Genomic DNA, 12,203 nt, shown 5'->3' on the forward strand with positions numbered 1-12,203 from the left:
GGCAATGCGAAGGCACTGGAAAGGGCGGGCTTAAAAAATGTAAGTAGACTCGACGAGTCCATCTTTTCTTTTTTGCTTATGATGAATTTTCTTCTGGTGTCAGCAAATGCCTGTGGTCTTCGTAGTGACCATAAAATTCATAACATTATGTGCCACACCAAGTGGGATATATTGTGCTTGCAAGAAACCTGGTGGGAGGCCGAGCACGTTAAAATAATAGGAAATATGAAGCTGGGTTCGTTTCGTGTGGCATTAGGCACATCAAGGTCTTGTGGGGTTGCCATTTTGACGAAATGCGGGCCCTTAGGTTATCCCACCCTAGTGCATGCTGATAATCAGGGGTGATTCATTGTGGTCGAATATGAATGACCATTGAAGTTCCGGTTGATAAACATTTATGCTCCCAATGTGGAGTTATATAGGAGGGACTTTTTCCTCCATGTGTTCTCCTTTGTGATTGATAGAACCTTGTTGATTGGTGATTTCAATACATATCTCAGTAAACTGGATGTCAGTGTAAATAATGTTTTTAGGACTGATGTTAGCAGAAATTGTCTTTTAGATCTGATGACTGGTAGTAATATGGTAGAAATCTGGAGGACTTTAAATCTAAGTCGGACAGTTTTCTCCAGGGCGCAGATTGTCCAAAATGAACTGAAGTAATCACGCATCGATCTCTGTTCAACATCAGCCTCTCTTGTGCAGAACCTGGACAGGCCTCTGTACACATGGTCGAGTCAGAGTGACCATGCGTTGCTCTCCGTTGACCTTGTACTTGGGGGAAGTCAGAGGACCAGCGGGCTTTGGGTGCTAAACAACTCCCTTCTGAAGGATGATTGCTACGTTTCCAGGGTGAGCGGGCTCCTTGGCTGGGCTGAGATGGAGCTTGAATGTGTTGACAACGTTATAGACTGGTGGGAGAGTTTTAAAACGAGGATTAAAAAGATACTGTAAGAAGAAAAACTGGTTAGAAGACAAACTGGTTAGAGAAATTGGAGGAGAGGGCCGTAAGAAATCGGTTACTGGAAATTACGACAGATGCTGCGCATCGGCAGGGGCCAGTAGGCCCTGAGCTGTTCTTGCTGAGGAATAAATTGGAGTCAATGGAAATAAAAAATTTTAGAGGTGCGGTCCTTAGGGCGAGGGCGCAATACGCAGTGGAAGGGGAGCGCTCCACTGCTTCTTTATTTGGACTCGAGAAAGCAAAACAGAGTAAGGCCCATTTTAATTCTTTAGTGTCGAGAAGTTCTTGTTGAGGTTCGCTCTCGGAGTGACCGGGTTGGATAAAATTATAAATGAGCTCATCAGAGGGACAGTCGAGGTTCGATGTTTTGGAGACAAAGTTAGAGAGAGCAGACTTTGATGGTTTGGTCACGTCCAGAGGAGAAATAGACCAAAGAGAAGGTTGATGGATGTCGTGAGGGAAGACATGAGGGCAGTTGGTGTTCGAGAGAAGGATGCAGGAGATAGGCTTACATGGAAAAGGATGACGCGCTGTGGCGACCCCTAAAGGGACAAGCCGAAAGGAAAAGAAGAAGAGTGTCGAGAAGATCAAATAAGGTGCTATCGGATGATGGGGACATTTTGGAGGAAGTGGAGTGTTTTTACAAGATTTATTTTCATCACAATGCACCTGAAGTAATAATGCTCTGGAGGCAGTTGGTGCTTTAAATAAGGCTTTGACCCAAGAGGATATGGAATGGTGTGATGCTCAAATCTCTGAAGAAGAAGAAGAATCATCTTTTATTGTCATGAACATGCATGCATGCACACGAAATTTGTTCTCTGCATTTAACCAATCACAGTGAACACATACACATGTTAGTGGAACACACTGGAGCAGGGGGCAGCTGAAGCGCCCGGGGAGCATTTCGGGGTATCAGTGTCTTGCTCAAGGACACCACAGCAGAAGTTTTTAGCGCTATATTCCATCCATGCATTTTCTGAGCCGCTTCTCTTCACTAGGGTCGCGGGCATGCTGGAGCCTATCCCAGCCAACATCGGGCAGGAGACAGGGTACACCCTGAACTGGTTGCCACCCAATCGCAGGGCACATACAAACAAACAACCAATTGCACTCACATTCACATTCACACCTACGGGCAATTTAGAGTCTTCAATTCATGCATGTTTTTGGGATGTGGGAGGAAACCGGAGTGCCCGGAGAAAACCCACGCAGGCACGGGGAGAACATGCAAACTCCACACAGGCGGGGCCAGGGATTGAACCCCGCTCCTCAGAACTGTGAGGCTGACGTGCTAACCAGGCGCTATATTGTGCTATATTGCCTGGCGCTATATTGTCTTTGAATAATAACAAAAGCCCAGGGAGGGATGGAATAACTGCTGAATTTTACAAAGCGTTTGTAAGCCAACTCACGCCCATATTGCATAAATTGCAATATGGGCGATATTGCATAGGGTTTTTACAAGTATGCAGACATTTGATCGGGTTGCCCCGACTTTCAGCGAAGGGATTGTTGCACTGATTTTTAAACAGGAGGACCATACAAATCTTGGTAATTACAGGCCCATTAGTTTGTTGAACAGTGACTACAAGGTCCCAGCAAAAGTTTTAGCGAATAGGTTTAAAGTGGTGATAGGCAATATTATTTCAGAAACACAAACATATACGCAGGGAAATTGCTGACACAATTTTGACTCTAAAATATTGGATCAAACAGATGAATGATGCGCGTGGGATCCATCTATGCGTTGATTTTGAGAAATAATTTTACAGAGTTGAGCATGAATTCTTATGGTTGGTTTTGAAGAAGTTTGGTTTCGGTCAAATCTTCGTAGGATGGATTCAGAGGTTATATTTAAGTGCTTTTAGTAGGATCAAAGTCAATGGGTTGCTGACGGGCCCTGTGAGGCTGGGGAGGTCGGTGAGACAGGGATGCCCTTTGTCCTCACTGCTTTACAGCCTTGTGGCGGAACCGCTGGCTGCCCTGCTCAAACAGAATAATGATATTAGGGGTATTCTGACACCAGCAAACAATGAAGTTAGAATTATTCAATCTGCAGATATGCAGTATACAATATGCAGATGACACAAATTTGTTAGTCAGGGATGTAGAGAGTCTTAAAATGGCTCTCCATGAACTGAATGTTTACTGCCAGGCCTCTGCGCAAAGATAAATACTAATAAGACGACTATGGCTGTGTTTGGTGCGTCGCAGGCTACTCCTTGCACCTGGGGTTTTCGTGAGGCCGGGAACAGCTACAAAGTTCTGGGGGTCTTGTTGGGTAAGCTTGCGGAGGTATGTAATAGGAAAACATTGGAGAACATTTTGAATAAAATAGAAAGTCAACTTAACGTATGGCGGTTGAGAAATCTAACCCTGAAACGTAAAGTCTTAGTGATAAACGCTTCGGGTATTTCAAAGTTGGTACATGCCCTGGCTGTTACTGATTTGCCTGGTGACATTTTGAGTAAGCTAAAGGTAATTTTCAGCCGTTTTATGTGGAAGAGAGAAAAGGGTCTGGTGAGTCATGCTATGCTCATAGGGGATCATGGACAGGAAGAAGAAAATCTTTAAGGCTGAAAATCATCAAAAAATGATGATTTTCCTCCCTCTCAAAGATCCCTTTGAGAGGGAGGTTCTGGAGGCATGGTGGTCGCTCAGGCCATGCGTGAGAGCAGAGCCAAAGTCGCTGCAACAATTGCTGAAAGTTCCGCTGAGGCGGAGGGCCGGGGAGTGGGGAGAGAATGTTCAGCGAGACCTTTGACAGGGCAGGAATAAGTACGATTGGGGATTTATGAGAAGGGAGCGGGAACTATGACATTGTCAGGGTTCGGACTCTGTTTCGGTCGTGGGGAGTCCTCTTCCGCAGAGCGGTTGTTTCGTGCTTGGCTGGAAGAATCAGGGAATCCATACTCCGGAATTGGGGGTCTTTTCTGGAGGGTTCATCCTCTGGATAGGACCCGGGGGCGGAGCCGGATGTCGGTTTTGTGCTGGTCGACGGGAAAAGGTTTTTTGGTTTGTTGGAGTGTAGCACAAAATGCCTTGACAAGGTTTTGATAGCCGGAGTGTTCCGGAGACCTGCAGCGGAATGCACATGGGCACGGACGTTCCCTGCACTGACCATAACATCCATCTGGGCCAATATCTTCAATTGGTATACCGCACCAAAGATCAGTAATACTGACTTCAAATTACGACATAGAATCATATTCTCTTGCACAACACTCAATGCTATTTGTCCTAGCGTTTATGGCAGGGATTGTATGGTGTGTAACGAGGCACCCGAGGACTACGAACATCTTGTCCTCGGGTGCAAAGCCGTCCGTAAGTTCCGTTATAGGTTGGAGGATCTCCTCGCAAGGAGGCTGGGCCTGAGGCTTCCCCACCCCGGTGGCACGTGAGGCCAAACACACCACCTGGTGGGAATCAGATTGAAGCTCCGCCCCTCTTTTGACCCCAGTGTCCAAGAAATGTGGCAACAAGACCGATGACATGACCACAAAGTTGATCATCGAACTGCGGCCTTAGGTTGTCCTGGTGTCAAGAGCTCATCTGGAAACCCTTATGTGTGAAGATGGTGTTCATTATTGACAGTCTGTGACGAGCAAGGAAATAAAAGACAGAATGGGTACATTGTCTTTATACATTAGACACTGTCAGGAGTGGGATTTGAACCCAAGCCTCCATAGAAACTGCAACCTTAATGCAGCACCTTGGACCGCTCGGCCATCCTGACAGTTTGATATTATCTTGTTTAGAGGAAAAACAGGGTCTGGGTCTTTATTCACCCCGGGGTCTGCTCATCCGGTGGGGGACCCGTTCGAGAGCATAGGAATGTGGTCAAAGTGCAAGATCCACCATACCAAGCATTGGTGGTTCAGTGGTAGAATTCTCGCCTGCTACGCGGGAGGCCTGGGTCTGATTCCTGGCCAATGCAGCTTGACTGTTTAGTGTAAATTAAGCTCTATTTGAGGTAAATGAGTACAAACTCCTTCTGCTTGCAAAACACACATTTTCCCCTCCCGGTACTGGACAACCGAGGACAGGAACCAAGTGTTTTTTGGTGACATCTTGTCAGAAGTGGGTCATATGCGTAGACTTTGCAAACGTAATTCACCAACTTGGCGCGCTGGGCCATCCTCACAAATATCCCTTTTGTTGTTTCGTGGCAGTGTTGGGCTGAAGCAATGATAACACCCTAGTACCAATTTCTGTTGGACTGGAAAGCCAAGGAGATGAAACAGACAGTTTTTGTCAGTCTAATCACACTCGAAGCAGAATTTCAACCCGCATACCCGTAGAGACAGCAAACTGAATGGAGTTGCTTGGACGGCTCGCCCACTCCGACAGACTTCGATTGTTTTGTTATTCATTGCATCATAGTTTTCTGATGTTTATATGCATGCTAGTGCCTCTGACTTACTGATTCAATACTCATCTGAAATGTAGGAATCCAAGTCAAGAGCATGAGATTGAAGACAAAGTCTGTTGACAGAACATGGACCACTCGGACTTAATGTCCCCTGCTTCCCCCGGGACATGGACAAAGTTTTGCCAGAGGTGGGAGTTGAAGCTCCTTCTGACTGGGGTCCGATTCCCGGCCAATGCAGCTTGACTGTTTAATGTAAATTAAGCTCCTGTTGAGGTAAATGAGTACAAACTCCTTCTGCTTGCAAAACACACATTTTCCCCTCCCGGTACTGGACAGGAACCAAGTGTTTATTGGTCACATCTTGTCAGAAGTGGGTCATATGCGAAGACTTTGCAAACGTAATTCACCAACTTGGCGCGCTGGGCCATCCTCACAAATATCCCTTGTGTTGTTTCGTGGCAATGTAGGGCAGAAACAATGATAACACCCTCGTACCAATTTCTGTTGGACTGGAAAGCCAAGGAGAGCAAACAGACAGTTTTTGTCAGTCTAATCACACTCGAAGCAGATTTTCAACCCGCATTATTTGATCCTTGGCGAAAATTACAGTCGTTGACGCCACATATGAAATCATCGTACACGTCCCTTTCCATTTGTCAGGTAATACAGCTCGTACTACAATAATTTCACACATATATGCCAAATCACCTAAAGACCTTTTGCTCAATAACGTAATATTTCCCCATGTAGTGACATCTATTATATTATGACAAAATGGAAATACACCCACATATTTAGTTTTGTTCTGGTTCATTCTGTCATGCTTTAAACAAGTGTAATTTCCTTCTGCAGAATGGGCCATGAGTGGTCCTGTACTTTTAGGTAATTTTGGCCACATATTCTCATACTAACATTATGGTCTATTTTGTATATTTCAATCATGCAATTTAGTGAATCAATATCCATAATTGGTTCTGGAGCTGAACATACAGTGGGTCGTGCGGCTGCACACATTATACAATCCCCAAAATTGCCAAGTCGGGCCGTTTCTTTTAATTAGGCTATCCACAGGTTTTGTTGTGTATCCTGTGGCTAAAGCTAAAATTTGACCTGATGTAATTTTGTCTGTGTTGAAAATTTCCACTATGCTAGGTGGGTTAAGTATTTGGACCTGATGTAATTTTGTCTGTGTTGAAAATTTCCACTATGCTCGGTGGGTTGTTAACTATTTGTACGACAGGAGGGTTTGCGACAGCCTCAGAACTTGATTGGTTGTTAGCGGTTGATTCTTCCTCAAATACATTGATGTGGATAAGACCACGTGGGTCTCTTCTAGAAACATTCGCTCCTATCACTAAATATGAATGTTGTGTTTGTACCATTGATGATTAGCATAATAGGGTTTTGTGTTTTATCATAATTTCTTTGGAATTTTATTGTATCCATTATTGCATTGTGGTTTTTGTGGCCCTCAATGCCTTTGTCCAACATTTTTTGTGGGGTCCACCTGCCGGTAAAATGGGTGGTTGGCCCCATGTCTGACACCATGTGTGACTATATGGCAAATTCTGAACGCATCGGGTCTGTACCGTTTGGTCGAAACATAAGTAAATGTCTGTTCCTCGATACGAGCTGTTATAGCCTCCACAGTTAATCACTTCACTTAAGTAAAAAAACATAAGCATTGTTTGTTCATTTCATTGTGATTAATTGTAATTTGGAATGGTATTCCACATTTGCTTGGTACCCTTTCTCCTGCTATATGAATTGTTTGTCTACTAAATTCCCCCTGTTTGCCGAATGCAACTTGAGGCAATAAATGCAACACTAATGAAACAATCAAAGTGGTTTGGCAACACGATGTTGTGACCTGTGGAACCAGGTAGTCCCTTTTCCTACAAGTTGGTAGGCGTGTGCAGTCCTCGCAGTCACGGTGAACGGTCCCGTCCACCTTGGTTCAGACCAATTCCTCTTTATCACTCGAACCCAACCAGATGCAGGTGGATTATCGCCGTCCGACTGGATGCCTGCAAAGCTGGACAGAACTGTAAGGTTCAAACAACCTAGAACATTTAATAAACAATAAACAAGGAAGGAAGACAAGAGATGGTTTATATACTCGCGAGGATAATGCTAAGAGTTGTTCGCAGTTTACAAACTCCTACCGCTCTGAACACACTCTGTCGATCCCTCCCTTTTTATTTTCTTAGGGCGGTTCCTAGTTAGACAGCTGTTGCTGCTATAAAGTTGGGGGAGCACATAGCAGCAACATGTAAACAGACTCACAGACAACTTCAATACACATGATACAATCAACATTATACTCAATCAACATTATACTGCTAAATGCATGCTTTGAAATAGGATTAGAGTAAACATGAGATAACATATACTTTTATTCTGACAAGAACACCTCTTAATTGATCAAAGTTAGACAGGCTGGACGAGGAAGAAAGTGACTCAAAAGATGAGCCAGAAACTGGACCAGGAAAAGAAGAAGAAAAACCATGGTATATTTTGAAAGGGCTGAGTTTGTGTGTACTATTTACAGATGATCTGATGGAAATGAGCACAATTGGGAGAGCTCTCAACCATGACATATTTGACTGTGCACAGCATTTAGCCAATTTTTGTTTTAAAGTTGCATTCATATGTTCAACAACTCATTTCGTTCACGACTAGTTCAATTACAGCCCATCCAGCCACTAGTTCCCCATTGTTTTTCCTATAACAACAACCATCAGTAAACAACTTTCTCCCTTCCTTCAACAGTTCCGACAATAAATCTGAACGACATGCTTTGTCTTTTCTTGCCTTCTCCTCCAACCAATGCATTCCTTCAGTTACACCGTCGGCCATGTTAGTATTGACAGGTGTAAACTGAATATGCGGTTGTTCTAACAATGATAATTTTTCATTTTTTGCTTGTTTGAAAAGGTAAATCGTCATGAGTTGATGAAAGCGGTTGTGGAGTGTGTGGTGTGTATGCAGAGCGGGTGCATAAGCACCACATGTGCACATTTTTCGATAAGAGCCGCAGCTGCTGCTGCATACCTCTCGCAATCAGATGCACGTGCTACTATTGGTTCTAACAAAACCCTCGTGTGTAGTAGCACCTTTCTTTCGCCCCGTACTAGTTGGTACAATACTGCAGCAGCAGTAGGAGTTTTGTTAGAGATGTCCAAATGAAACGGTAGTTTATAGTTAGGAAGTGCCAAACCAATGGCTTGACTTAATTCTTGTTTAATTTGTATGAAGAGTTCTTTCTCATCGTGTGTCCAATTGAGTTTAGCCGACAGATTTCTTAATCCTTCTCGTTTAAGTGCCAATGAAATGTGAGGCGCAGAAAATGGCATTTTAAACCAAGGCAATAAATCCGATGTCAGGTGAACCACTGCCCCAACACCCTCTCGTCCCACCACTATTCTATTAGTTGGTAAAATACCATGAGTGTCTGATAGTTTTCAAAAATTAATCAAATTGTGTTCTCTATCATAGAACAAGGTACAATGTGGAGGGTCAGGGGGTGGCAGGAATGGCCCCAAGGACAAAATCCACGTCTTCCACTCCGCAAATGCCTGCAGCACGCTGTTATTTATTTGACACGTGTCGAGCAGTCCCCAATAGATGTCAGCAACAAGAGTCACAGTTTTTTGTTGGACACATGCCAGCACATGTGTACGCAAGTCTCCTTTGGCCGGCAGCATGGTTCCATCTGGAAACACAATGTCAAGTCCGTGTAGTACACAGACAATGGCAGCATTATAAAATGTCTCTTTGGCACATTTCCCCTGCCTCGTCCTGTTGTTTCACCGCGTCCTCTGGGCAGCAGGTCGGGACAACAGTTGGCAGTGTGTCCCTCTTGTCCACAGGCGTAACAACTGTAGTTACTCTGTGCTTCAGCAGGGCCTCGACAGACACGTGCAACATGTCCAGTTTTTCCACATGCAAAGAATCTTATGGAGTTCGCGCCGCGGGAGTGACCCCTGAAACGTCCTCTGACCCCCCCTCTAGTCTGCTGCTGTAGTAGCAAAGTGGCCCACGTCGGGTCCTGCGACAGTAGTTGAGGTGCCATGACAGGTAGTGCCTGTTTTTTTTTTTTTTTTGACACATATTCTCTGGCAGTGCCTCGTTGGAGTTTGAGCAAGGTTTTCTGCATTTGTTCTATCTGTTTTCAGAAGTCTTTTTGTCTATCCATCTTTTCATAAAGTGAAGTACTGTTAGTTCTGGATATAGTGAGGAAGTTTGTGGTGCCTGCACATATGATGGGATTTTTTATTTTTCAATTTCATCCTCCTTTCTTTCTGTTTTTTTCCTTTTGTAATGCCATAATTATGGCATCATCTTTTGGTTCAATCATCCCCACCGATGCAAGTACATTCATCACTGTACACAGAGCTTGTTCTTTTTCAGCGATTTTAGAGTTGACTGCGGATTTCTTAAAGACGGACTGTTTTTTTAGACGTTTTATTTCTACAACTAGTCTGTCTTTTAGACGGTGTAACTCAAGAAGCAAAGGCTCAGTCTTTCTGATTTGTCCTTCTTCCTCTTTTTTATCTAATCACTTACTTATTTTCTCTCTTTCCTTTTTCTGTTTCTTCTCCCCTACATACCTTAATCCCGTATAGTGTAACAGTAACTTTGTGAATTGCCACCTTTTCCCCCTCCGTGACCTGAATCTCGCAATACCAATTCGGGTTTTTCTACCATTTTTTGTCAAAATGTCCTTCCATACATCCATCCATTTTCTGAGCCGCTTCTCCTCACTAAGGTCGCAGGCGTGCTGGAGCCTATCCCAGCTATCATCGGGCAGGAGCCGGGGTACACCCTGAACTGGTTGGCAGCCAATCGCAGGGCACATAGAGACAAACAACCATTCGCACTCACATTCACACCTACGGGCAAGCTAGAGTCTTCAATCAATCTACCACGCATGTTTTTGGGATGTGGGAGGAAACCGGAGTGCCCGGAGAAAACGCACACAGGCACGGGGAGAACATGCAAACTCCAAATAGGCGGGGCTGGGGATTGAACCCTGGTCCTCAGAACTGTGAGACAGACGCTCTAACCAGTCTCCCACCGTGCCGAAAAATTTCCTTCCATAATATGCATATGGGGAGAATTCATAGAAAAGTACGGAGCCCCCCTGGTGCCAAGGTATGAGAAAAATAAAATTCATTGATAATGTGTTCCCTCAATTTAGTAATCCGTTCCCTCAATTTAGTAATCTGGACCCTCAGTTTAGTAAACTGTACCCTCAATTTAGTAATCTGTACCCTCAGTTTAGTAAACTGTACCCTCAGTTTAGTAATCTGCACCCTCAGTTTAGTAAACTGTACCCTCAGTTTAGTAATACGTTCCCTCAGTTTAGTAATCCATACCCTCAGTTTAGTAATCCGTACCCTCAGTTTAGTAAACTGTACCCTCAGTTTAGTAATCCGTACCCTCAATTTAACAAATGTCTGGGGCTCCGTATACCTACGTATATATCTGTCAAGTGAAGTAAGTTCTATTTGGATGTGATATTCTTACTGGTGTGAATTCTGTGTATAAATTGTCATGTCGTGATATATCCTACGTCCCATTTTTTCAACTGAAAGGCAATATTGCTGTAGTTCGAGGGGATTGATCATTATATAGCAGGACCGGCTACAATTAGCCTGCGTGTTTCCTTTCACTTTCCGTGCTTTTAAGCATTCGCTCGCTGCAATCACGCTATCATGACAACCTTCGTATCCCCGATGTGTTGACGTTAGTGTGTTTTTTTTTCTGGCACATAGCGGCCACCAAAGGAGTCCTAGTTGAGTTGAGTTTTCGCCGCAGAAGTGGAAGTTTGTAGACAGACAAATGCGTCTGTGATCGATCAAGTAATGTAAGTATCTTCTCTGCAGTTATTCACCTTTTTGTTTCATAATAACAATTTGTTGGGGATATTTACTGCCGTACTGAGCTACCAGATTTTCTTTTTCAACTGGAAGACAAAGTTTGAGGGGGTTGATATTGGCAGTGGTCGGCTATAATGAATGCACGTTTCTCTGCAACGATATTTTTATCAGACTTTTAAGACATTCACTGGAGTCATGCTATCATATAAAGCTCTTCTATACCCCGCATGCTCCGATTTAAGGAGTGTTCAGGAAGAGATTTTGGGCAGCCGTCTAGATATCTTCCTCATTCCTTATCACAGGGGTTCCCAAACGTTTAGGAAGGAACCCCCCACTGCCCCCCCCCCCCCCCCCCCCCCCACCAAAAAAAATAGCACCGGGTCCTCAGAACTGTGAGGCTGACGCTCTATCCAGTCGGCCACCGTGCCGCGCCTATGTAAATAAATTTGCTAAATGATACTCCAATTAATTATTCATTTGATCACATATCCATTCTCCAGTGTAATTGGAAATCTTAACAGAATTCTATTCCCCCCCTACAGAACTGGTGTGATGTTTGACAAGTCCTGGTTTCAATTATGGATCAACAAGAACTCATAGAGTTTTACTTTCATTTGGGACTTAACTACTAACACATTCTGCACGTGCTGAACTCCAAACACAGGATTGATCTTAGTTTGAGGACCCTCAGACAAATTCTGAAGAAGCATGGATTGTTTCGCCGAATCTATTATGACCAACCAGAGACAGTTGTGGACTTCATCAGGGAGGAGCGACAAGGCTCAGGGGCTTTGCATGGCTCCAACCGAATTTAGAAGGAGAAGACGACTGCACAGACGAGCATACTTTGCCAAGGGTCCAAATTTTGTCTGGCATGTTGATTCGGACGACAAATTAAAACCATTTGGCATTTGTATCAGTGGAGCCATTGATGTTTTTTCAAGGCAAATTCTGTGGCTGAATGCATACCATACAAGCA

At 44.1% G+C, this 12,203-nt stretch overlaps 1 non-coding gene across 1 annotated transcript; it reads right to left on the minus strand.

The window, feature by feature from the left end:
- Nucleotides 1-4,621: 4,621 nt before the first annotated feature.
- On the minus strand, nucleotides 4,622-4,703 carry trnal-aag (transfer RNA leucine (anticodon AAG)). The gene has a single exon. It is a non-coding gene; the product is annotated as a tRNA-Leu (tRNA).
- Between the last annotated feature and the right edge of the window lie 7,500 nt (nucleotides 4,704-12,203).

The sequence above is a fragment of the Phycodurus eques genome, chromosome 8, assembly GCF_024500275.1.
Source record: "Phycodurus eques isolate BA_2022a chromosome 8, UOR_Pequ_1.1, whole genome shotgun sequence".
Lineage (NCBI taxonomy): Eukaryota > Metazoa > Chordata > Actinopteri > Syngnathiformes > Syngnathidae > Phycodurus > Phycodurus eques.